At 41.5% G+C, this 27,572-nt stretch overlaps 1 pseudogene; it reads right to left on the bottom strand.

Annotated features, from left to right (window-relative positions):
* Positions 1 to 1,922: 1,922 nt before the first annotated feature.
* LOC149266669 (protein neprosin-like) lies at positions 1,923 to 2,935 on the bottom strand (annotated as a pseudogene).
* Between the last annotated feature and the right edge of the window lie 24,637 nt (positions 2,936 to 27,572).

Below are 27,572 nucleotides of genomic sequence, written 5' to 3'. Positions count from 1 at the left end.
ACCTTGCATTTTACAGTAAGTTTTACAAATGTTAAAAGAATAAAACTTTGATCAGAAGGAAGGAAATCTGTTAATATAGCCATTCAATTTTCAATAGAAAAAAACTAGCCCCATTTTTTAGCATCTTTTTGTGAACAAACATGCATTTTGGAAGGCATATGAAATTCCTCATCAGTGAAGATAAAAGGAAAACCTCGAAAATTTAATCTTTGGATGAAATATATGTTTGAGATTCTCATTTTGGTACGAGGGACTAAAGAATATTTTATGGCATGAACATGACCATGCAAGAACACTTGCAGCTCATTAACTCATACAACTCTCATTGATCGATTCTTCAAAACAATATTTCAACCAATTCTAGTCCCATCATGGTCTGACCCTCAACAAATTTCAATTTTGGCTCTGATCACATTATATGAGGGACAAAAATAATATTTTATGGCATGAACATGATCATCTAAGAACACTTGCAGCTCATACTCTGTAGGTAAGAGATACAAACAACATGAAGGAGTAACTACGTATGCATGTCCATTCTATCATTTCATCCAAGATGAGGGTGAAACAATAGACGCAAAATATTGAAGTGATGTATGACTATTTATATGTTTTCAAGCTATAAAAGTCTCTAGATTGATGTGTCATCGCACATGATCATATGCAAGAACAAAAGATAATAGTGAATGCACCATAAAAATTTGAAGTGGTGCATGAACTTGACAATCTCTATAACAATGTGTTGTTGGAAAGACTTAAGATCTATGTGTCGTTGGACATGATCATATGCAAGAACAAAAACTTACAACTCATGCACACTAAAAAAATTGAAGTGATACATGAATTTGGCACCTCTGTTGTAGAACTAGGAAAGACTCTACATCAATGTGTTGTTTGACATGATTTTGCAAGAAAACGCTTACGCCTCTTGCACAGTAACAGAAACATCAACAATGCCAGTAGTTGTGTGAACATGTCCATCCTATCATGTCATGCAGAATGAAGGTGAAATAATACATGTAAAATATCTAATACAACTCTTACATCATGAAAAATTGAAGTGATGCACGATTTGAAACCATTGTTATCAACCTATGAAAGACTCTAGATCATTGTGTTGTTGGACATGATTATGAAAGAAAGTACTTACAACTCATGCACAGTGACAGAAATAGTTACAATATTAACAGTTGTGTGAAAATATCCATCCTATCATCCCATGCAAAAGGAATATGAAATATGACATGTAAAGTATCCAATACAACTCTTACATCACGTAAAATCATCTAAACTACCCATTTCCATCGTACATATGACACACTTAGTGGGACTCTTACATCATGCAAGACAAAACAATACATCCATACCATTGGAATCTATTTACAAATGGCATTATGAATAACATATCTAGCTTCTAGAGCACATCTGCTTTGATCCAACTAACAAACCAGACTGAAATGATAATTTTTGCTATATTCTCTGACCTGTCTAGAGAACTGAATTAATAGAATACCCAAAAGTCCATCATATCAACATGATTGGACTTTATGCTTAAATCTGTATAAAGCACTTGAAGAAATGCAATAAATAAATATCTACGATATATATATAGACATGAATGAGGGGAATGAACTTGTAAGGCCACGGGCAACCATGACTACATCTCCCCATAGTGTTATTTAGTTAAATGCGACATGCCACTTATAGGTATCCACATGTAGCACAAAACAACCACATTGGAAAAGGTACAATGATACTCTAAAAAGTACAATGTGCAGTCATGTCATATGACATGTCCCCATATACACTGGGAGGGCTGTAGAAAGAAAAGAACTTTGGGGGTTGGAAATCTTGAAGTATTCAGAGCACTGAATTATGAACACCATTGATTATAGAAAATGAAAGAAATATCATTCAACTCTCTACCCCAAATGAACTTGCCACAAGGGGAAGAAGTAGCTACCCCAAGCATTGTTGTAGCATTTCCGAACATCATAGTAGTTGGATGCCTCGGTGTATGTACCTAATTGTTTTGGAGCTCTCAGATTATTTGATCCATCAACTACCTGGATATTCTAGAAGTAACTAGATTTTCGAATCCTCCATTTGGGAAATGACAACTTCCCATTTGAGTGGAGGTGTGTTCCCCATCTAGATCAGAGTTAGCAAATTCACCACCCCAATTCAATCATGTTGGCATTGTCTGCTAAGTAGGAAAATAAAGGTGTTGGCCAGTATCCTAAGACATTGTGATTTCGAAATTGGATCCACCATTTCCCTTCTTTTGGATCCTGCAAGTTCAAAACAAATTATGTATGTCAATAAACTGTCAAGAATATGATCCTGAGAAGAGAAAGTTGTAGCATCCAGTAGCTTGATAAGCATCACTCTATACAATAAGCAACAGTTGGACCATTAATGTAACTCTTTTGTCAAAGTAATTGTTTTTAACTAACCAAACTTCTTTGAAATCTCAAAGTGCCCTCCCCCACCCAAGCACAATCGAAAATAAATTGAAGCTATAAGGGGCATGTTGTAGAAGAGCTTACAATCCAATACGTGATGATCCTAGTGTTATTGTTCCCACATAGATCTCAATTCACTTCTAAAACCATCCAGGAAAGGAATTACATTAGAATGGCGTTGGGATTTCCTTTTTGCAATTGCTTCAGATGAACCTACCAAAATCACCAAACTGAGACAAGAACTCATTTGAAAGCTAAATTTTAGGATCCCAAAAGTTTATGTTTGCTTTAGCTCCATAGTACTTGCTTCATTGAACAAAATTTATCACATGCTATAACAACAAGAGTACATATAAGATTATAGAACGAAACACATAACCAGTTCTGACATTTTAGCTAAAATTAAAAGAAGAGGAGTTAACCTGATGCCCACTTTCATTGAGTAAATCAATATTTGTAGACTTAGACATTCAGTGAATGAGTCATGAACCTTGTTCCAAATAACCTCTTAGCTCTTGTTAGGACTCTAATAGAAATGGAAATTATCTTATGTTAGATAATCGTAATCAATGATACAATTCTACTAGTAAACACAGTTCGTTCATTATAACAACTTCTATTGCTTGTAATGTACATTATATTAATGATGTATGGGATATGTGGTATATTCACCAAAAAGCACTCCTCTATTGGAAAAAAAAGAACTTTTTAATGAAATTATAGATGAAAATTCAATTTAGAATGGAAACAATGGTATTTTACTAGGAAAAAAGGAATTAATCCACCAATAAAATCCATGAACATTGAAGAGGAACTATTACTCAAATCCAAGAATCCTAGCTAATAATATAACAATTGTCATAGAATGGGCCTTAACGCCTTAGATAAGGCACTAGAAAGGGCTCTAGTAGCTATGGATTAACTTTATGCACACATAAAAATGTGAATAGGAACCATGCTCGACAATGTTTAATTAAACAATAGTTCGATAGAAGAAATAATGTTTTTAATGTACTTTGTCCATAGCTATACAAGAATAGCTTGTCTAACTTTATTGTGATTCCTAGATTCTATACTAAAACAATATATATTTAGATGCTTGATAACTAATGGTTCTAAAGCTTTGTTATGAGCTATTAAGAAAATATTATTTGTTTCCTTTGCATTTGGCGCAAGGAGTTTCAAGTTCATCAACCCATGACCAATGGTGTCCCTAATAAGACATGTCTATCAATATAAAAGAAGGAAGAGCTTGGACCATTAGTATAAACAATAAAGAGAGAGAAGATACTGAAACTTGAAGCGTTCTTTGAAAATATGCAATTTTAAGCTCTAATAGCAAACAATCTTTAAAAATCTGCAAGGAATACTTGTAGATGTGAAATTTATAACTTCAAAAATAGAAAATTAAATACTTCTTTTAATTCAAAATTTACAAGTAGCTTTCATCTAATTGGAGAGAACGAATAAGAGAAAGTTAACAAGGAAAGTATAGCTCAAAGCTTGTTGACTTCAAAAACATTCATATCGAAATGAAAAGAACTAGGGAGCACTTGGAGAATGTCAAGATTTCTATTTATCAAAACTACAAGTACATAGTCTAATGACCTCATATTAACACACTCCAACAAGAACTCATGCGTGAATATAAGTAAATTCATAAGTTTTTTGTCCTTGCATCATTTGGATGCATTAATGTCAATAATTCTAAATGAATTCAAACACTTGACATGAAAGAGACGAGAAAGTATGAAATATCTAATATTAGGAAAATGGAGTCAAGAATCATCCATGATGTTTTCACTAACATGTAATCGTCACTTTCTCTTATACTTGACATTGGACGTATTGATAGCTTATTCCCATAAAAAAAATCCTTGTACAATGATAGAAGAGAGGATGCACACAAAATAAAGCTAAATTTAGGGCCATGTGGGGCATTTGATCCAGGTGGATATTGTTGGCCACTCGCCTATTCCACATAGACCCTCCAGTTAGTTTCATATGTTTCGTTATATATTTTAGCATTTACTATTTTTAGTAGTTTTTCAGGTCCTGAACTTCCATAGCAGTTTTGACCCCCTAAATAGTGTTTTTTAAGGCCCATTGTAGTCCTGTAGCCATAGGCAAGGGCATGTGGCGAAACCTGTAGTACTCAAAGAGACATTTCTAACAAGGTATCAAACACACCAAACAAAGATAATATGATAAGGATATGACCCTGTGAAGTTCATTGCCCAAATAACCCTAATAAGGCCCACAAACTCTTGGTATTACATCTCTTGGGGTTCAGGGGCATGTAGTCGCCACATCTCTTCTTAAAGATAAGCTACCATCGCCCGAGCTCTCTTATTTCCATTTTGTTTGTAAGCATAGTTCAGTATTTTTCTATTAATGAAATGAAGTGTTTTTTTGTTGCGTCTTTGTACTTATGATTATATTGATAATTTGTTGCATTCCTGTTTAAGTTTAGATCAGTGGTATTAGAGCAGTCTACTCTTTCTCTGTTTTTATGTGCATGTCGCAAGCGAGGTTAGGGTATAAGGAGTTAGGGCTCAATATGTTTGAACCACTGCAAGATCAACCTCACAAACCCTGAAAACCTCCCATGGTGGAAGAAAATAAAGGAGAGGGGGTATGGGATCATTTCAAGATGTTGCTCAAGGAAGCCCTCGAGAAACAAAGGAACGCGACGATAGATAACTTTGCCCATATCCTTTGATGACTACCCACAAGCAACACATCTCCATCCAGCAGCCACTCTGGAGGTGTCACTCCTTTTAAGATACAAGTTAAGTTCGACACTCCCATATTTAAGGGCCTGATAGATGCCAATGTTGTAGATAAATGGTTAAATCTGTTGGAAGGATATTTTTTGGTTCATGACTTTTCCAATCATGAAAAACTTACTTTTTCACTTCTCAAAGCCACCCCACACATTAAGGACTGGTGGGAAAAGTACTGTGAACAAAAATATGAGAGTGAACCCTCATTATTTTTAGTTGCACCCACTTGGAATTGTTTCCTAGACGCCATCATTGGAGCTATGAAGATAAATACAGAAAGTGGACCACACTATGATAGGGAAGGGACCAAGATGTGTCGAAGTTCACAAATAATTTCCATACCCTTCGCACAAAGCTGGGTATCAAGGATATTGAGTGGAATTTGGTACTCAAGTATCACAATTGTCTACACAAGTACATCCAGGATGAGATGGAGTTCCTGGATATTTCCTCACTCAGCACAACATACCGATGCACTGTTAAGATTGAGCAAAAGTTTAAATAGAAGAAGCGAGACTTTGGATCTATGAACCTAAAGCAAGGAAACGTTGCTCCCAAATCATAAGGGAAAGGACATAGAGAAGGCAGGGCTACCTAAGAAAGCCTACCGAAGCCGTAAGAAAAGAATAACACCACGAAGACAAAGAAGGACACGGGAAAATGGGTGAGTTCCATAAGTGCTCCACTCCCAACACAATTGAGTGTTGGTCCAAGTAGTCATTCGTGCCTGAGCTAAAGGCCTCCAAATTAGATGCATGCTCCAACTCTGAATCATGAAGCGACTAGGCCTAAAGACTACAACACATCTACAATCGTACACAATCGGGTGGCTTCACCAAGGATGAGATCTCTGCGTTAGCCAATAGCATCCCCTTCCCTAATGCATCAAGGCCTTCACAGATGAGGTAATTTGTGATGTTTCTCCTCTTGAAGTATATGAGTCTAGACCTCGCTCTGTGATTATTACTTTTGCCAATAAGTTGTACAGGATACCAAAGGTAGCCCTGTCTATTATCATCTCTTTGAACACTGCAAAGAAATGTAGTAAGATCATTTCCCAGAGTAGGATTTTGTTTTTTTCCTTATGATTCACCCTCAGAGTAAGAAGAAGGTTGTTGCCATAGCTTGCAAGCAGGGATCCTCTACACAACAACAACAGATGGACAAGGTCGTGTAGGGTACAGGGATATTTTATCCTCACCTACAGGGGTACATTTGCACTGTCAAGTCAAGCACTCCATCGATCTGACCCCGGGCACGCCGCTGCCGAATGGACTGATCTATCGATGGTCTATTTTGGAGAATGATGAGATCAAGAGGAAGATTCGGGAACTATTGCAAAAAGGGCACATCATGTGAATATCATCACCCTGTGGGCGCTTGATTGTATTGGTACAAAAGAAGGATGGCACCTAGAGACTCTGCATTGACTATTTGGCAATAAACAAGATCACTGTCAGGAATAGGTACCCAATCCCGTGGATTGATGACCTTATGGACCAACTCAAGGGGAACAAATATTTTAGCAAGATTGACTTGAAGTCAAGTTATCACTAGGTGCCTATCTGATCCGGATTTAAACACTAACGCCATAAATTATAGATATAACCATAAATATAGAGATGCAGTAGAAATAACACTTCATTTAATTAATATCAAATACTAAAATATGCTTACAAACATAATGGAAATAAGACTAGCTTGGGCGATAGTAGCTTATCCTTGAGAAGAGATGTCGCGGCTACATGCCTCTGAACATAGTTACAATGATCCGAATGAAAAACGACATCTACCAGTGGTATTCATCCACCCATGGAATTTACCCATGGTCTTGTAAGTGGCATCCACCCATGGTATTTTCCAGTGTTATTGTTTGTGACATCAACCCATGGTATTCATTCGCCCTTGGAATTTACCTGTCATATTGTAACCAAAAAAGGACATAAGTAACAAGTCACATTTTTTAAAAGGAAATATTGTCCACCACAATGTAGCCTTTACCATTTTTTATTGTGTGTTCTCCTCTTTCTTTCTAAAATTTCAATTTTTCAGATCTTGGGGGCCTCCCCAATATTCGGATCAATGGTATCAGAGCTAGGTTACGATGCCATGGGAATGAGGGTTTGATGCATATTTAAATTTCAAATTTTTGTAGAAATATTCAATAAACATCTGACACGTGCTACAACCTCCGCAACGCACTTTCTTGGGAAAAATAGGAAGATTATTTTTTTGAGGATTTTTTTGGGGGCGAATTTCAAGATCATTTATGAACCTTTTGGTGAAAATTCAAAACAAATAAATAATATATCTGGACTCCTTGCGAGAAAATACACAAATTCAAAAACAAAACGGCTGAATCGGTGTGCAGATGAGGAATATATCGTTGATTTAAAATCAGCTATATTGCAGAATTTTTTCTGACGAGAATTCGTGGAAGGCAGCTCTCATATAAAATTTTGTAGTTTTTATGTATAATTTCAAAATATTTATTATAGATCTGAGCTCCTCTGAAAATTCACCAAATTTAAAAAAAAAATTGGTTGAATCAGAGTTCAGATGAGGGAGATATCGCTGATTTAAATTTAGCTATTTTTTCATAACTTTTGTGAGGGCAGAATAGTTGCAATGCGAATCTGAGTTTCCTCAGTGTCTAGATAAGGATTTCAAACACATGGAAAGATGAAAAATGGTCATTTTGTTTCCAAAAATAGGTTCGGTATGTCCATTTTTAAATTAGGGGCAGCACTGGCAGTATGTTCTGTTTGGGTACGTGACCTCCCACCCTACTTTAGGCACATACTTCCCATTCATCAGTTTTAGCATAACAACATCTAGATTGGGTTCTTTGGATACATGCCCTCCCACCCTAGGCTATGTAGGCACCTGCTACTTCATCAACAATCAACATCTTTGTTATGGTTCAACTGCACAAAATCCTTGTCATCGAAGTCCATTTGCTACGCCGCAGACTGTTAGTATCACAGTTAGCCTCAACCATTATAGGCTTACTCTATCATCGAATCTTCGTTTTTCATGGTTATATGCCATCCCCAAATCCACACTTCATCGAAGTCCATTATCTAGGCTACATAGTGTCAGTATCATAGTTTGTGACAAGCATTACAAGGTATCTCTATCCTCGGATCTTCATTTGTCATGGTTATGTGTCATCCACAAACCCACACTTCATCGAAGTCCATTTTCTAGTCTGCACATAGTCAGTATTGTAGGTTTTAACCCTATATAGAAATTACCTACATATGAATTCTAAAACATAGAAAAATAAACAATGTGAGAGCAAAACACATAAAACACATATACACAGAGATTTTCCCACTGGATCCCAAAACCGGGACTACCAACTTGATTTTTCAATATGTTCCTTTCAATGTTATAATACATATTTATACATGCTAAAGCATCCAATACCATGGACCAAAAATCATTGCGTCTAATACCATGGACCAAAAACCCCCTGCCCCCCCCTTCCCCAAGCTACACAATAGGCTCAACAAAGGGGGCTTCGCCCCCCCTCGAACCCGCCAATTAACTACGCCGCTAGTTGTGGAAAGAATATAACACAACCCAACATTCTCCCACTTGTTTCTTTCTTTCCACAGGGGGCCAAAAAATAGCTTAGTCATTTTTCCAGCCCTCAAATGCCCATTGTCTCTCTACACCAAGCTAACTTCTCAGAGCTCACAGATTTTGTCAATACATCTATAGTATTCTTCAAAGTGTCCACCTTTACCAGCAACACCTTTTTGTCTTCTATAATATCCCTCAAAAAGTGATACTGAACATCAATTTTCTTTGTATTTGAATGATATGTGGGGTTCTTTTCTGAGAACATTGCACTTTGGCTATCACAGCCTATCCTTATAGCTCCTTGTACTAACCCCATACTTGAACACAATCTCTGCAACCAAACTGTTTCCTTACTTGCATGAGTGGCTGCCATGTATTCTGCCTCTGGAGTTGATCGTGCCACTACAGATTGTTTCTTACTCATCCAACTGACTGCACCTCCAAATAGGTTAAACACATACCCACTTGTAGATCTTCGATGATCCAGATCTCTAGCCCAGTATGCATCAACAAAGCCATGGATATCCAACATTCTGTCCAATCTTGATCTTCCTTGGTAGCACAAACCATAATCACTAGTGCCACGCAAATACCTGAAAACCCACTTCATTGTTGTCCAGTGCTCCTTCCCTAGTTTTGACATAAACCTTCTCAATACTCCCACTACATGTGCAATGTCTAGTCTAGTAAAAACTATTGCGTACATCAGGCTATCGACTACACTTGCATATGGAACACAGGACATGCCCTCTTCCTCCTTTTGTGTCTTGGGACAGTGTTCAGCAGATAACCTCACGCATACAGGAATAGAAACCTTCACCGGTTTACTATCTTGCATATTAAACCTCTGTAGTATTGTCTCGACATACTTCCTCTGTGTTAACCAGAGCTTCCTCTTTGTCCGATCTCTTTTAATTTCCATGCCCAAATATAGCTTGTAGCACCAAGATATTTCATGCCGAATTTGGAGGAAAATTGGGTCTTCAAATCCTAGATAATTTCTTTTTCACTTCCAACCAGCAACATATCATCAACATACAAGACCAGATAAATAACACAGTCACCAATTAATTTAAAATACACACAATGATTTTCTTTGCTTCTGGCGAAGCCAAGTCCCCATATAAATGTTTCAAATTTCTGATACCACGTCCTTGGTGACTCTTTTAACCCATACAGAGACTTCTTTAAATTGCATACCAGTGATTTCTTACCCTTCACTGCAAAGCCTTCAAGTTGCTTCATGTATATTTCCTCTTCCATATCCCCGCGAAGAAATGTTGTCTTCACATCCATCTATTCTACCTCAAAATCAAAAGCAACAACAATAGATAAAAGTAATCTAATAGAAGTTACCTTGGCAACAGGAGAAAAAATATCACCAAAATCAATTCCCGAAACCTAGGAATAACCTTTTGCTACCAACTGAGCTTTGTAGTTCTCCACCTTTCCTTCCTCATTTGTCTTCCTCTTGAACACCCATTTGCTGCCAGTGGGTTTCCTTCCAGCCAGCAACTCCACCAGATCCCAAGCCTCATTTTTGTGTCAAGATGCCATTTCATCAACCATGGCCTCTTTCCAGAGTTTGCCATCCTCTGAATCTACTGCTTCATTCGAATTTATGGGATCATTTTTAGTAATAGATAAAGAAAAATTTGAACAAAAAGCAGATGGACTATACCTTTCTATTTTCCGTCTTTCTCGAACTGATCTTCTCACACCTAGAGTTTGTGGCTCTTCATCTTCTGATTCCTCCTCCGCTGTAGAGTATGATTCTTCCTCCTTAAGCTCAAACTCTATCTTCTCAAGTGTCTTTGGTTGGACTTCATATTTAATAACATCTTTTACCTTTCTGACCACTACATCTCGATTGTACACAACATTCCGTGTGACTGGGTTCCAAAGCTTATAACCCTTTAAACCATCCTTATACCCAATAAAGATGCACTTTTCAGATTTACTATCCAACTTGGTTCATTTCTCCTTGGAACATGTATATATGCATCACATCCAAATACCCTCAGATGTGAAAGAGAGGTTTCTTACCAGTCCATACCTCTTGTGGAGGCTTATCCTCCAATGCTGATGAAGGTGACCTATTGACCAGGTAACATGCAGTATCTACCGCCTTTGCCCAAAATTCTTGTCCTAACCTGGCACCACTGAGCATGATGTTTTCCCTTTCCATCAACATCTTATTCATTCTTTCTGCAACTTCATTTTGTTGAGGTGTATATGGAGTAGTCTTCTGTCGTGTTATACCACACTTCTTACAAAATTGTTCAAATTCCTTGCTGCAAAACTATCCACCATTATTTGTCCTCAGCTCCTTTATCTTCTTCTCTGTCTAATTTTCCACTAGAGCTTTAAATTCTTTAAACCTGTCAAAGGCTTCAGATTTCTTCTTAAGGAAATATATCCATGTATTCCTTGAGAAGTCTGTTAGTGTCGGTATCTTCATCCCTCCATCGATGATCAAATTCTCTTGTTGCATTGCATGTTAGGTGTCTCACTTGATCAGCTGCATTCCATTAGGGTCATGGATCATCTTATGGTAGAGGTGTATTGTACATTTTCCCTCATGCCCTTTACCTGCTGGCCCATTTTCATACATCCAGATCATCTACAGCCAATTTTTGTCTTTAAATTCACAAAAGTCATTGTTAGCGTTTTAGGTCTCGTTAGGTCTAGGGTTTCGTCAATAAGGTCTTCAAAATGCTCAATAATGGTCAGCAGGTGCATGAGGAGGTCAAATATAGATTCACATACAATAATTTCGATAATCACATGCTCAATGATTGATTTTTCCTCAAAACCCTGTTTTGAGGAAAAGTAGAGTTTTTTATCTTTTCATGTACAAATTTGATGTAATTTCATTTGTCCCATACGTAATAAATTCAGAGGCAGCCCTGGTCACCTTGCCAAGCCTATGCAGCTTCACCACCTGCGAAGAAAAACAAAAAGTCAAAGCATTCAGTTCGTTAAAGGCAAAAATAAAGCAAACTGCCCAAAAACAGAGTTTTTAAAGCAATTCAAAGGTAAACATTAGAAAAGTGGGTTTTTGTAAATGAAAATTAAAGCTATATGTATACAAACTATTTTCATGTTTAAAAAATCTCATTTGTATCCTTAAGACAAAGAGAGAAAGCGTATTGGTCATCCAAGAGCCAAGAGAGTGAGTTTGTGCCAAAAGCACGAGAAAAATTAGGGCGCGGCGCAGTGGATCGTGGGAACAGTGCATTCATCCGACACGGCACATTGGGAAAAGCTTTGCAGTGAAAAATTATAACGGGCGCGGCACACTCGGAAGGCACGATGCACCTGTGAGGTGCTGCGACTGGTGGGCTCCAGTATTGTAGCAATAATGCTACAACTCCTGGAGCTTCCTTCTCTAATTTTATCAACCCGGTAGTTCGTAACAAACTTTGAAGCGACGGTGCTGTATGCACAAGTACTAGCTCTTGTCGCAGCTGTCACTTGGTCAGCTGGCACAAGTCCACTAGGGCTCAAGCCAACTTCTATATGTTCTCAGAAGAAGCTTTTTAAGTGATGAACGAAACCTATCTCAAAGGAAATTAACCTATTTTGCAAGAATGAACTGAAAGCCAACAAAACATGGAAACCCTAGTAAACCCTAATCTGAACAGCTTAATCCTTACGATGCAATGGTGGGAATGCAACTTCTAAAAATGATGCCATTACTTCTAGTGAGATGAGATGCATGGGTCTAAACTACTTTCATCTGAAGAGAACATGTTTTTGTATTTTTGCTCAAGTGGTTGGAATTATTATGCCTGTGCTTCTCACTGGGTCTTGACTGTGCAGGGGTAGATCAAGGGGAGGAAGGCTTGGGAAAGGTCAGGAGGACTCTGAGAGGTTCCAGGGGATCCCTAACATCATTCCACAGAAGTTCACAAAGTTCAGATGCCTGGCAACCGTGTTTGCAAGCTTCTACAGGATGTCTGCAGGGGATCCTACAGGAAGCTCGGGATTTCTACAGGAAGTCTGCTAACTTCTACAGGATGTTCTGCAATCGGAGTTTTGGGTGATGGAGGAGTGAATGAGCTGTATGGGTGGATAGGTAGGATGAGAGGGGAGCTTGTGATGGCTTATGGACAGAGAGATGAGATGGAGAGGGTGTGTGTAAAGCTGGTTGATCGATAGGAGGGTAGAGGCAATGGAAGGCTGAAAAGATAAAACAACGGGGATAATGGAAGAGTTGGTGGGCAAATGATCTAGCTGGGAGGTAAGTAGATGGCTTAGGCACGACTGAGAAGAATAAGGAAATGGTAGAGTGGTGCTGCGCAGTGTAAATGAAACAAATCACCTCTGTCTTGAATATAACCGAAATGTCATCAACCTACTCTAACTGTTTTATTAGAAACCAAAGAACAACAATGTAAGTTAAAGGGAAATCGTGCATGGTGCTGAAACAAAGAGTTATTCCACAAGATCTAAATGCATGGACACTTCTACAACTGAAAATATTACGTTAAAGCTTGCATGAACATGTAAAACTGTGTTTTTGGTGGGTGACACGGGCTGCAATCCCAATCTCTAAATAGAGGTGGAAGTGAGTGTGCAATCAACCCTTTTTTGGAGCTCTGATCACTCTAATCTCCTTACTCTAATCTAAACTACTGAAAGAAACTTTGTTCATAACACTAACCTATGTAACCACACCAAGAAATCCGAATCAGAAAACTGTGTTTCCAAGTGCATGTAAAGGACAAGAAATATAATGCTGAAAGAAAGACAAGTAACAATACAAAGAAAGGAGGCCTATTGCTCTCAAGTTGGGCCCAAACCTGAGAGCTATAGCTCCTCTAAGAACTCAGAATTGAACTCAAATCTGCCTGCCTTTTATTAAAAGATCATAGTCAAAAGTCTAACAACATGCCAAAAATGGCTTACAAAGAGCAAAACAGAGCTGTAGCTCGTACTTCAGAATTTGCAACAAAGGTTCAAAAGTCTTTTTCCGAAGGCTACAGCCTCAATATTTATACATTATGAGGGCCAAGCTGGCCTCCTAAATTAGTGGGGCTTGGCCGACCAACTAAAAGTAAACTGTTGTCCCTTTAGAATCCGTTGGTTGCCTTCTAGCTCGGTGGTGATAGCTGTTGGAGCTCAGAGTTGGGGTGGATATCACGAGGAAGGTCATTCAAGGCTGTGGACAACCTTCCTACAAAACCACAATGCCACCTTGGCTGTCTCCTTGCCTTCATCTGCGTGGTTTTGCTCCATTTAATGTCAAAAACCTGAAATAAACATGTATTAGCCACCTCGGCATAGTGACTGCCCTCCTTCCTACAAATAACATGAATATACTAAGAAATGATGCATACGTGATGAAAAAATGAAGGGTTGAGCAAGGTAAGTAGGCCAAATGAGCCCAAAATGTTACCAAAATTTGGGGCTCATCATCACCCCCCAGCTAAAATATTTGCTCATCCTTGAGCAACTAGTCCAACTCCTCATCCTTCATTTCCTTTACTACCACCCTTACATCCCAAGCCTTTGTAGTAGTGTCCTCCTTGCTGATATGAAAACCAGTCTTTCTGTTCACCTCTTCCCACTGTTCATTATCATCCTTCTCTGTGCTGCCCTCCATTAATCCTAGCAGCAGTGGTGGGCTTAGTTTGAGGCCAATCCAGCTGGCCTGGAGGTTTTGCATGGATTTCTTATAGAGGGCCACCCGTACTAGAGCTTCAATCATCCGAGTTGGGGTATGATACTCTCTGATTTTCAGACTGTGGGCCAATGTATTCCATCAGCGGGTGCAAGCTTGGACAGCGTTGTCTCCTAACAGTCTCTCCATGTCCTCAAAATGTGCTATGGCTTGGGCTTGCTGATCCATATATCTCAATGAAGCTTGAGGATCGGTAGACAAGTGCTGGTGTGCTGGGATTAGTGCAACTGGATCCCCTGGTTCTGCTCGAATTAACAATGGCTCATTCAGCTCCCGGTTCATGACCGCTTTGGCTTCTGTTGCTCTTTTGTCCTCATGGTTCAACCATGAGGCAAATTCCATTAATTGCATATCTCCTAAGGCCGTATTGGGATCCCATGAAACTACATTAGGCAGGGCCAAATTATGGAGGTACAAATCCGCTAATTTGGCCTTATCCTCTGATGAACTAGTACTGCATACTTCAGTGAATTGCTGTGGGTCTTGGAGCTGAGAGATACCTCTTTGCGCCAAGGTATTGATTTGAAATTGCAGCCATTGGTCTTTCAGGTACAGGCCATAGGATTTGGCCGACTGTTTGCATTGTATAGCATCCATGGCCCAACTGGCCATGCAGGCCAATTGTGCCTCTTTCTGCTGCAACTGTTGTCTGAGAGCTTGCACCTCAATTTGTGCTTGCTGTTCTTCTTCCTGTAGATGTGTGGTTGGCTCCCCATGACCGGTTTGTAGTTCCTTTTTGCCTTTCTGTTCTGCTGTGGTGTCATTGGAGGGTGTACCTGTTCCTGTCCTCAGCTCCTGTAGCTGCAATCTAAGATTTTCGTTTTCTTCCTGTAGGAACACTCTTTGGCAATTTGCCACGTGTTTAGCCATGGCTAATTCACTCCTGGCCTCCTTAAGTTGCTCTTGCAAGGGGCCTATGTCCGCCACACCCTTTGACTTGGCTATTTTCATCCAGGTGTGCGTACGTACTCTCTCTTCCTCCAATGCAAAGAACAGTGGCATAGTGAATTTCTGAGGTATAATTTTGCCAGCCTCTAAGAAGTTGTAATATGAACTCAGACTTGGCTAAGGGCTAGGCTTTGGAATGTGCTCTTTTTCTATTTCTCTTGGTGGCTCTACTTCACCCTCCCTCGGTGGTGATAAGGGTGCTTCTCCTTCCATTCTCTCTGTTTCTTTAAGCCTGGCTAAGGTTTCCTGTAGAGCATCCTCAGCATCCTGTAGCCGAGCTTTTGAGGCCAATTGGTCTAACCTTTCTTTCCAAGTAGTTTTCTTCGGGCTCCCCCTCTCATAGGTGACTGATATCCGTGAGGGGGACCTCTCCTTGGGCGAAGTAGGGGCATCATCTATAGTGATTGGGCTGCTGGACGGAGGCTGTGGCTTGCCCGTCTTTATTCTCACACTTCTCCTAGCTTTAAAATATAGAGGGGTCTCCCTCTTTCTCTTCTCCTTGGGCTTAGGAGGTGTGCTGAGGGCGGCCAGCACAGCTGCTGCCTCCCTTGCAAGAATGTCAGCTTTCTTCTCCTTGGGTTTCACTTTTTCAGGGCTTCCTGTAGAAGACCCTGTTTTAGTTAATTTCGGGCTTCCTGTAGAAGGCCCTTTTTCAGCTGATTTCGGGCTTCCTGTAGAAGCCAGTTTCGGTTTTCCTATAGAGACAGGTGGCACCACTTTGGATTGCTTTGCTGAGGGTGTTTTACTTTTTGAATTGGTTGCGGCTGCTGACAAGGTGCCTTTGCTGATGTGGACCTGCTCAGCCTTGTCCACTCTGCTTTGTAATCTTTTCTCTCTTGCCATCAAAATGGGTGTGTCATCCTTCTCTTTGGCACCCTTTTTCTCTTGTTCCTTCTCTTGCTTTTTCTTCTGCTCCGTGGTCGTGGTCTTCTGGCCTTTTTCTTTCTTCCCTGCGGGCACTGACTCTTTCTCCTCACTGCTAGATGAACCGAGCTCTTCGGTCAACATCTTTATGTCACCATCCTTGGTCAAATTTCTGAAGGCTTCCCATGAGAGAGGAACCTTGTATGTGTGGAGCGCATCCTCCACGAGGAGTTTAATGAGTCCATGGTGTGCTACCTGGTCTGGTGTGCCTTCTTTCAGCTTGGTGGCACATTCAATCATAGACTGTAGTAGAAAGTAGGGGATACTCAGTTTGTTTTCTACAGGTAGGTCCATCTGGTGCCTTAATTCCGTGAGTAACCAAAAATGGTACCCATATACAATGCTAAAACGACCTTCGCAGGTGATGTACTTCATAATCTGGAGGCTAACTTCACTCCACAGTGGCAGTAAACTGGTTCTACGAACCCCATTTTTATCTTCTGAGAATTCCTCCTCTGGTGGAAAGAATTCTTTCTTAGCCTTCTGGCCCAATTTCCTCTCTTCTTTATCCCATGGTAATCCCATTGGGAGCTCAGTAACTCGGCTGATGAATTGTGGGGTGAGTCTGAGACTCAAACCCCTGAAATTAACGGTGGCCAGTGTTTTGGATTTCGGCTTCAGAGCTTGCAAAAACTCCTCTGCCACCTCATCGTCATAGCCCTGCAACTTGTCGCAGAACGACATCCATTGCGCTTGCGTGAACAACTCCACCACCTCAGGATTTTCTCTTAACTTCGTTGAATCGGTTGGTTCCCTTCTGATGAACCCACTCGGCATGGTGAAAAACTGCTACGTTAGCTGGAGGTGGCGAATGCGGAAGAAAATTGGCCTACTGGGACAGAGCGTAGGATTACGCCTCTGTCACGCATACAATTCACGAAACTTATCTCCCGAGGACCTTAACACAGCTTAATTATACTGACATCCTGTAGGACGACAATTCATGCAACGGCAGACAATACTTGAAAAAATATTTTTTACGACCAGACTGTAGACGTCGATTCTGCCACCCTCAAAACCAATTGCGTGGAAGGTTTCAAGCTTACCTTTTTAATCCGCCACCTTTTGACGTGAGGAACCCAATTTCCTATAGAAACAACTTTCCTGTAGAAGCAGCGCACGAATTCTGGAGGATACTGCAGTGGGTCTACGCTCTTGGTGCTGCTTAACAGGCGTTCGAACGGCCGAAGACTTGGAGTGTCGAGCTTCAGAGGAATCCAGATGCTCACTCGACTTTCAAACGGCGAATGATAAATGCATGGGGTGGCAATCTAGCCAATTAGATTTGAATCCGGCGGAATCCGTGGCGCGGGGGTGAGCTGTCCCTGCCGGACCGTTGGACGATGTCACACCATCATTCTTCTGCAAGTTCCCTTACTGCCGCACCATTCCCCGCAGATCCGCCGCTGTCATTTCTGTTACAACTCATTTCTCCCCGACTGGATGGCTCTCACGTGTGCACTGCCCGTTCCTTTTGCCACGACCACCGCTCAAACATCCGACTAGACCACTGACTGGTCGACGTGGCCAGTCGAATGGCCATATGGCCGCTCAACCCATTCACTTCACACTTGCAAACATTTTCAAAGTAAACTTCATGCAATTCGACGGAAGAAAGGGTCGAGGCACTTAGCTGTGCTGCCGCGACACGATTTCTCAGGCTCTTGGACAACAATGACTCGATTTGTTTGCTGCTGCTTGATTGCACATGCCCGGAGGTTCTTATTCACAGGCCGCTGACGATGAATCTTATGATTCAGCTATGTGTGCCTGCGTTATCCTTGCATGTTGCAAGCGCTTGAATGGTGTACACTCTAGCTGGCTTAACTGCTATGGGACTCCTGCAGGATGTCCTGTAGCAGTTTTTCCTCCTCGGGTGCATGTTGTACGACGAAGACAGTGGCCTCACGATCACGCTCACAAAGCTCATGGATAGCTGGGATGGATATGGTATGGCATCTCGGCGTTTTTTCATTAAAAAAATTGCTTTCTCTTGATAACTCAATGATCTGCTTTGAATGTGCAGGTATCTTCATTGCATGTCGACAGGGGTGGTAGAAAGAGGTGACAGCAGTGTGTGAAGGAGAAACTGGTAGCTTGCATGCGTCCATACCGGACCTTGGTCGTTAGATCTCCTCATACAATCAGTTCTGGGCCGTCCAAAACTTCTACAGGAAGTTTCCTGTAGAAATACAGAACTTCCTGTAGAAAGTCTGTACTTCCTGTAGAAAGTCTGTAACTTCCTGTAGCAGACTAAGCTGTGATGAAATCGTGCCCATACCTTGGAGAAGATGAGTATTCTTGGAAGAGGTGCTGGTGAGGTCCCCTAGCAGCATGATAAGGATCCTTGACTTTGAGTTGAGAGACCTCCTCTCCTTCATAGAACACCTGCAACCTGCATGCATTTCCACATTATAAACTTGTTGTCCGTGTCTTTTTTGCTTATTGTTTTTTTTTTTTTTGAAAGATAGCAGGGGCGCCTCAATGAGGTTTTCACCCTTGCCATCTGCCTCAAGCGCCTCAGAGAGGTTTTCACTCAAGGATCTTTTTCCAAATATCCTTTTTTTTTTTAAGACAATAGGGGCGCCTCAATGAGGTTTTCACCCCTACCACCTGCCTTGGGAGCCTCAGAAAGGTTTTCACCCGAGGATCTTTATTATTATTATTATTATTATTTTTTCTTTTTAGATCTTTCAGGGTATGCCCAAAGCAGAGGCAGAACCCTTCTCTATGACCAACACTGACTTCTCCACAGTTTTGATGAACTCTTGTCTTGAGAGAGGTTTCCTGTAGATCTTCAGTCGATGCCCATTGACAAGCATGGGGATGGCTTCCTCATCAATGGTCCGAATAAGAACAGATCCATTGTCATGAAATTTTTCCACTGCATAGGGCCCCAGCCATCTGGTTCTCAGCTTTCCGTTGAAATCTTTGTGCCTGGAGTCATACAACATCGCCCAATCTCCTAGCTGGAATTGCTTGTCATTGAGGTGTTGGTCATGCCACACCTTTCTCTGAAGTTGAACCACTTCTAAGTGAAGGAGGGCCTGCATTCGGTGCTCGTCCAGTCCATTCAGTTGCAATAACATTTCTTGTTGTGCATGGCTAAGATCTAGGTCCAGCTGAGCTGCCATCCTCAAAGTGTTGTATTCAAATTCAATGGACAACAAAGCTTTCTTCCCATAAACCAGATCATAAGGTGTGAAGCCGGTTGTGGTCTTCCAGGTGGTGTTGTAAGCCCATGTGGCCTCAACCAGGCGATCTGCCCAATCTTTCCTACTGCTGATCACCACCTTAGTCAAAATCCCTTCCAATGCTCTATTGGTGACTTCCACTTGCCCATTTGCCTGAGGATGATAGGGGGTGGAAGTCCTATGATTGATTTTGTGATGAGCTAGTAGGTCTTCAATTAGGTTGGATGTGAACTGGCTCCCTTGATCGGTGACCAGCTCTCTTGGGTAGCCAAATTTGTAGAAGATGTTCTCTCTTAAGAACTCAGCCACCTTTTCTTCTGTTGTTGCTTTGATTGCCTTAGTTTCTGCCCACTTTGTCAGGTAGTCAGTGCACACAATGATGTAAGACCTTTGCCTCGAAGGAGGGTTGATTGGACCCACAAAGTCCATACCCCACTTCTCAAATGGCTCAAGAGTCACTTGAGGTTGGAGAGGCATCTCATCCCTTTGAGTCGGTTTCCCCATTCTTTGGCATCCGTCACATTGGCTGATATACCTTCTGACATCTTGATGAAGTGTGGGCCAATAGTAACCTGCCTGCAGGATTTTGAAGGCAGTCCTCTTTGCTGCAAAATGTCCTCCACAAGGCCCATCATGACAGGTGAGGAGGATATCAAAGACTTCCTCCTCCCTTACACAACGCCTTAAGATCTGATCAGGGCCAAGCTTGAACAGGTTGCCCCCGATCCAAGTAAATGAGGCACTTTTTCTGATGATTCTGCTCTTCTCTCTTGAAGATAGGTGCGGAGGGAACTGTGCTGAAACAAGGTAGTTTGCTATATCAGCAAACCATGGAGAGAGTACTGAAATAGCAAACAGATGTTCATCGGGCATCTAGTCATCCACTGTTCCATCCTCATCTGCTGATAAATCCAATCTAGATAAAAAGTCAGCAACAACATTTTCTTTACCTGGTTTGTCAACAATGGTCAAATCAAACTGCTGCAACAAAAGTAACCATCTAATAATATGAGCATTCAAATCTGGTTTATTCATTAAATATCTAATTGCAGCATGATTCGTATGTACAAATGTTTGATAGCCAGTGATATAATGTCGGAACTTGTTCAGTGCATGGACCACAGCCAAGAATTCTTTCTCGGTTACAGTGTAATTCAGTTCAGCTTTGGATAAGTTTTTGCTAACAAAGTAAATGGCATATGGAAGTTTTTGTTCAACTTGTCCTAAAGCTGCCCCTATGGCTTTGTTCGATGCATCAGTGTGGATGTGGAAATGTAGGGCCCAGTTTGGACCTCTAAAAATTGGGGCAGACACCAACTTGTCCTTTAATTCATTCAAAGCCCTCTGACAATCGTCAGTCCATTTAAACTCCACATCTTTTGCCAACAAGCCAAACAATGGCGAGGCTAGCTTGTTGAAGTCTTTAATGAATCTCCTGTAATACCCTGCTAATCCTAAGAAACTCCGAACATCCCTTACCTTTTGGGGTGGTGGAACCTTCTTGATGAGAGAAATTTTGTTAGGATCCACTTGTAACCCTTGGCAAGAAATGGTATGGCCTAGCACGGTCCCTTCAGTCACCAAGAATTCACATTTTTCAGGACTAAGGGACAGGTTCATCTCAATGCATTTGGTTAGGACTTTTCCCAGATTGGACAATGCTTCCTGGAAGTCGGACCCATAAGGAGTGAAGTCATCCATATAGATTTCCACTGCATCATGGACCAACACCGAGAAGATGCTCAAGACATCTCTCTGGAAGGTAGCAGGAGCATTGCATAGCCCAAAGGGAAGAACTTGGTAGGCAAAGGTACCCCAAGGACAAGTGAAGGTGGTCTTATCTTTGTCTTCCGGGCTGATTTGGATTTGGTTGTACCCGCTAAACCCATCTAGGAAAGATAAGAACTTCTTTCCCGCCAGTCCATCCAACACTTGATCTATGAAAGGTAGAGGGAAATGGTCTTTCTTGGTAGCTTTGTTCAGTTCTCGGTAGTCCACACAGATTCTCCACTTCCCATTTTTCTTGGGAACCAACACCAGAGGGGACACCCATTCGCTATCTGAGATGGGGTAAATGAATCCGGCATCCAACAGTTTTTGCAATTCTTCCTTGACAATTTCCTTAAGGGCTGGATTCATTCTCCTCTCGGGTTGCCTAACTGGTTTACAATCCTCTTTGATGTAGATGTGATGGGTACAGACCGAAGGATGGACTCCTTTCATCTCCTTATAGCTCCAAGCAAAAGCATCTAGATGACTGGCCAACAGGCTACATAGCTCCTTTTCCTGAGAAGGAGATAGGGAGGAGCTGATCTTTAACGTCCTCTCAGGGCCGAACTCCACATTCTTGACTCTGGGAGTGATAGGGTTAGTTGCACAAAGGTCCACTAAGGTGCTGGCTTGGGCATCCTCCACCAATTTCTCTAAGGATAGTGCACTGGGAGGTGGATTCTGGATCAAGGTCTCAATCAAGTCATCCTCGGTTGGGGGGTCTCTTCTAGTGGCGTCCAAGGTGCACAAAGGTGCTGAGTACACCTCATCCCCTTCTCCTTCCTCCAACCAAAGTGGTAAGTCATGCTCTAAGGAGGGTTGGGCAGGAGGGTATAGGACTAGCTGCTTGGACATAGGACCATTTTTGATGGTCATGTTTCCTGCACGACAACTTATGTAAGCATCTGCAGTGGCTAACCAAGGCCTTCCCAAAATAAGAGGATATCCAGTAAGCTTTGCCTTTGGTTGCAGAACCAAGAAATCTGCAGGATATTCCCAAGAGTCAACAGAGACCAAGACATCCTCCACAATCCCTTCGGGTGTCACGGTGGAGCGATCTGCTAGTTGCAGGACTGTCGAGGTCTTCCTTAAGGAACCCTGAAGGTTGAGTTTGAGCATGGTATCCCTGGTCATCACATTAATGGCAACCCCCAGATCAATCAAGGTGTGAGGTATGATGGTGCCATTGATGTGGACATCTACTACAGGACTCCCAGGATCTAGATACTTTGGGCAGATGACTTGTCCTAACATAAGGTCAGACAGTTGTCCTAAGACATTGATGGTTGAAGCATCCCTCTTTCGCCTGCCTGGGTGTTTGAAACACTTTTCCTTAACCAGTTTGTTGTATATTGGCACATCCTTGATGGCTTGGAGAAGTGGTATTTTCACACACAACTGCTTGAGCTCTCCCAGAAGCTCATCCTCCTCTGGGTTGGGTTGTGTGGTGGCTGTTAGTCTCTCAGGAAAGGGTGGAATAGCCTTTGGTTCACTTTCCTGTTTGTCTTCCTCGTCCTCTGGGGGAGGAGGTTGGCGATCCGGAAGAGTCTTTCCAGATCGAAGATTGATCTCCTGGATCTCCACAGCATAGGTAGGGCATGATGTTTCCCCAGTGTATACCTGTTGGGCCTGTCTGTTGTTGGGGTTTGGGTTCGGTTGAGCAGGCATTTGAGGTTGCCTTGGAGGAGCAGGAGGTAATGGTTGAGGTTGAACTGGTGGTGGAGGCAAAATGGCGGGAGGAGTGTTGTACTGGGGAATCCACCCCGTCTGAGGTGCATTCCACTGAGGCTGTGGCTGGGCCTATGAGTGATATGAATGAGTAGTGGGTTGATTGTGGTACTGAGGTGGGTAAGACCATGGAGGAGGCACAGACCAGGAAGGATGAGCAGGGGGACCCCAGGAAGGCATAGGAGTAGATTGGTTGGGGTTGTAATAAGCTTGGGGTGCCCCTTGCATCCCCTGCTGGTAAGGTCTAGGTCCTTGTGGCCTCCTTTGGTTGAGGAAATAGAGAGGTTCAGTTGGGGCTTCTGTCCCTTGGTACATGGCTTTAAGCCCAGGTAAGGTTGGACATTGATTTGTGGGATGGTCCTCCTCACAAACGAAACATACCTCAACCGAATGTAATGGGCATTCATTCTTAGGGTGTCTCCTTGTACATCTAGGGCAGAAGATAGCCAAAGCCCTCTCAGCTTCTTCCTTCTTCTGCTGGATCCTGAATGTGTCAAGTTGCATGGCAATGGTCTGTCTCACCTCACTCTTAAGAGCTTCTAATTGATTTGCAAACTCATGTTTGGAGAAAGGAATACCAGCTGAGAGGAGGTTTCCTCTACCTTGTTTCCGAGCTGCCCTAGAGTGGTTTCTAAACACAGTCTTTATGTCCTCATAAGGTAGTTGGTAAATATCTCCTCCAGCTAACATGTGAAGGGTATCTAAGAGGTCTTCAGGGACTCCTCGGAGCAGGACCAACTTGAGGGATTCAGGGTCAAGTGTGCACCTGGCCCATTTATAGCTAAGTTGGAACCTTTCCTCATAATCCTCTAAGGACTCATCATTTTCCATGGTCATCCGAAAGATTTCTCCATTGGTTTCCTTGGACCTACAGTAGTCTCGGTACTTGGTATTGAAAGCTTGCTGCATCTGAGCCAAAGTGGTGATACTATTCCCAGGTAAGCCCATGAGCCAGCGTAATGCTGCATCCTTAAGAGTTGAAGGGAAGAGTTTCAGCTTCTGCTCATCTTCAGTATAGTCATAGGTTCGACAAAGGACAGCAAACTCAAACAGGAAGGTATCAGGATCTTTAGTAGTCAGTCCATGGAAGTGAGGTAAAGCTGAGGGGATAATGTTCTTCATTTTCATGTCTCCATTGGTTTCTCAGATGGGGAAGGCACCTTCTATTCTCTCATCTTCTCCTCTATTGTCAGCCATAGCTTCAGATGGGATGGTCTCTAATTCTTCTTCTGCTATAGGATCTTCGTATATCTCAGGAGGTTCAGCTATAGGTTCTTCTGGATCACTGTCACCGAAGAAGAGAGAAGGGTGACTCAGTGATGTGGTGGGGGTGTTGGGTAAGAATTTGCCTGTTTTATCTCGATTCCTATGAGGCATGAAATGGAAAGACTTTTTTTTGATTGCTTTTGTTTTTTTTTCTCTGGTACTTGCAAAAACTGAAACAGATTGATCTACAACTAACTATCTTGCTGAAATGAAAATGCAGAATTGAAATGAAAGCAGGAAAGAACTAATCTACTTTGCTCAAATGGAATTGCAGGAATGGAAATGCTAGTCTACGCTTGCAGAATTGAAATGCTAATCTATGCTTGCAAAATTGAAATTGCGGAATTGAAATGTTAATCTATGAAAGCAGGAAATGTATATGCTACTTTTGCAGAATGGAAATGAAATAAACTACTTGTCAGAAGGCGAGAGTATGAAAATGGAAGAAAAGCAACAATTACTAATACTCTGATGCTTACCCGGCAACGGTGCCAAAAAGATGGTGGGCTCCAGTATTGTAGCAATAATGCTACAACTCTTGGAGCTTCCTTCTCTAATTTTATCAACCCGGTAGTTCGTAACAAACTTGGAAGCGACGGTGCTGTATGCACAAGTACTAGCTCTTGTCGCATCTGTCACTTGGTCAGCTGGCACAAGTCCGCTAGGGCTCAAGCCAACTTATATATGTTCTCAGAAGAAGCTTTTTAAGTGATGAACAAAAGCTATCTCAAAGGAAATTAACCTATTTTGCAAGAATGAACTGAAATCCAACAAAACATGGAAACCCTAGTAAACCCTAATTTGACCAGCTTAATCCTTACGATGCAATGGTGGAAATGCAACTTCTAAAAATGATGCCATTACTTCTAGTGAGATGAGATGCATGGGTCTAAACTACTTTCATCTGAAGAGAACATGTTTTTGTATTTTTGCTCAAGTGGTTGGAATTATTATGCCTGTGCTTCTCACTGGGTCTTGAATGTGCAGGGGTAGATCAAGGGGAGGAAGGCTTGGGAAAGGTCAGGAGGACTCTGAGAGGTTCCAGGGGATACCTAACATCATTCCACAGAAGTTCACAAAGTTCAGATGCCTGGCAACCATGTTTGCAAGCTTCTACAGGATGTCTGCAGGGGATCCTATAGGAAACTCGGGACTTCTACAGGAAGTCTGCTAACTTCTACAGGATGTTCTGCAATCAGAGTTTTGGGTGATGGAGGAGTGAATGAGCTGTATGGGTGGATAGGTAGGATGAGAGGGGAGCTTGTGATGGCTTATGGACAAAGAGATGAGATGGAGAGGGTGTGTGTAAAGCTGGTTGGTCGATAGGAGGGTAGAGGCAATGGAAGACTGAAAAGATAAAACAACGGGGATAATGGAAGAGTTGGTGGGCAAATGATCTAGCTGGGAGGTAAGTAGATGGATTAGGCACAACTGAGAAGAATAAGGAAATGGTAGAGTGGTGTTGTGCAGTGTAAATGAAACAAATCACCTCTGCCTTGAATATAACCGAAATGTCATCAACCTACTCTAACTGTTTTATTAGAAACCAAAGAACAACAATGTAAGTTAAAGGGAAATCGTGCATGGTGCTGAAACAAAGAGTTATTCCACAAGATCTAAATGCATGGACACTTCTACAACTGAAAATATTACGTTAAAGCTTGCATGAACATGTAAACCTGTGTTTTTGGTGGGTGACACGGGCTGCAATCCCAATCTCTAAACAAAGGTGGAAGTGAGTGTGCAATCAACCCTTTTTTGGAGCTCTGATCACTCTAATCTCCTTACTCTAATCTAAACTACTGAAAGCAACTTTGTTCATAACACTAACCTATGTAACCACACCAAGAAATCTGAATCAGCAAACTGTGTTTCCAAGTGCATGTAAAGGACAAGAAATATAATGCTGAAAGAAAGACAAGTAACAATACAAAGAAAGGAGGCCTATTGCTCTCAGGTTGGGCCCAAACCTGAGAGCTATAGCTCCTCTAAGAACTTAGAATTGAACTCAAATCTGCCTGCCTTTTATTAAAAGATCATAGTCAAAAGTCTAACAACATGCCAAAAATGGCTTACAAAGAGCAAAACAGAGTTGTAGCTCGTACTTCAGAATTTGCAACAAAGGTTCAAAAGTCCTTTTTCGAAGGCTACAACCTCAATATTTATACATTATGAGGGCCAAGCTGGCCTCCTAAATTAGTGGGGCTTGGCTGACCAACTAAAAGTAAACTGTTGTCCCTTTAGAATTCGTTGGCTGCCTTCTAGCTCGGTGGTGATAGCTGTTGGAGCTCGGAGTTGGGGTGGAGATCACGAGGAAGGTCATTCAAGGCTGTGGACAACCTTCCTACAAAACCGCAATGCCACCTTGGCTGTCTCCTTGCCTTCATCTGCGTGGTTTTGCTCCATTTAATGTCAAAAAACCTGAAATAAACATGTATTAGCCACCTAGGCATAGTGACTGCCCTCCTTCCTACAAATAACATGAATATACTAAGAAATGATGCATAAGTGATGAAAAAATGAAGGGTTGAGCAAGGTAAGTAGGCCAAATGAGCCCAAAATGTTACCAAAATTTGGGGCTCATCAGTGACGCACAGGGGTATAAGGCTGAAATCACTCCCAATCTCTTCCAAATTCACAAATTTTCCAAATCCTCACTTGTTCAAGTAAGTCAACATCCCTCCATGACCAATGAATGAATTTCTCTTGGTGCTTATGGTGATTTAATGGTGAAAAATTAAAACCCTACCTCCTTGCATTTTTTTTCAAATACAATTGCATAGGGTTTATGAATTGGATTTCTTGCTCCTAATTCCACTCCTTGACATTTCCCACTCCCTCAGTCCTTCATTCCCTCAATCATTTTCTCCCTTTTTTTACATTTTCATCTACCCTTTCCCTTAACCCCATATCCCTAAATTTCTAACCTTAAAACCCTAATCCCATTATCCCAAAACCCTAATTAATATTCCCAAACTCTAAAAATTATCCCCTAAACCCTTATATTCCTCAAAAGCCTATTAGCAACATTCCAAAATCCCTCATACACACTCCCTCCATAGTCCCTCACACATTCATATCCTTGGCAGAAAAAAACCTGAAGACACCATAAAATCTCTTCATACTCATCTAAGAAAACTCAAACATTGGTAAACATGGAGTCAAAATCCTCCTATGAGAGAGATCAGGAGACATTCAATGATTCTTCTAG

Source organism: Pinus tabuliformis, chromosome 6 (assembly GCF_031772625.1).
Source record: "Pinus tabuliformis cultivar Carrire ecotype Pingquan chromosome 6, CPIR1, whole genome shotgun sequence".
Classification (NCBI taxonomy): Eukaryota; Viridiplantae; Streptophyta; class Pinopsida; order Pinales; family Pinaceae; genus Pinus; species Pinus tabuliformis.
Note: the sequence above shows the minus strand (reverse complement) of the source record. Positions and strands in the feature narration are given on the sequence as shown.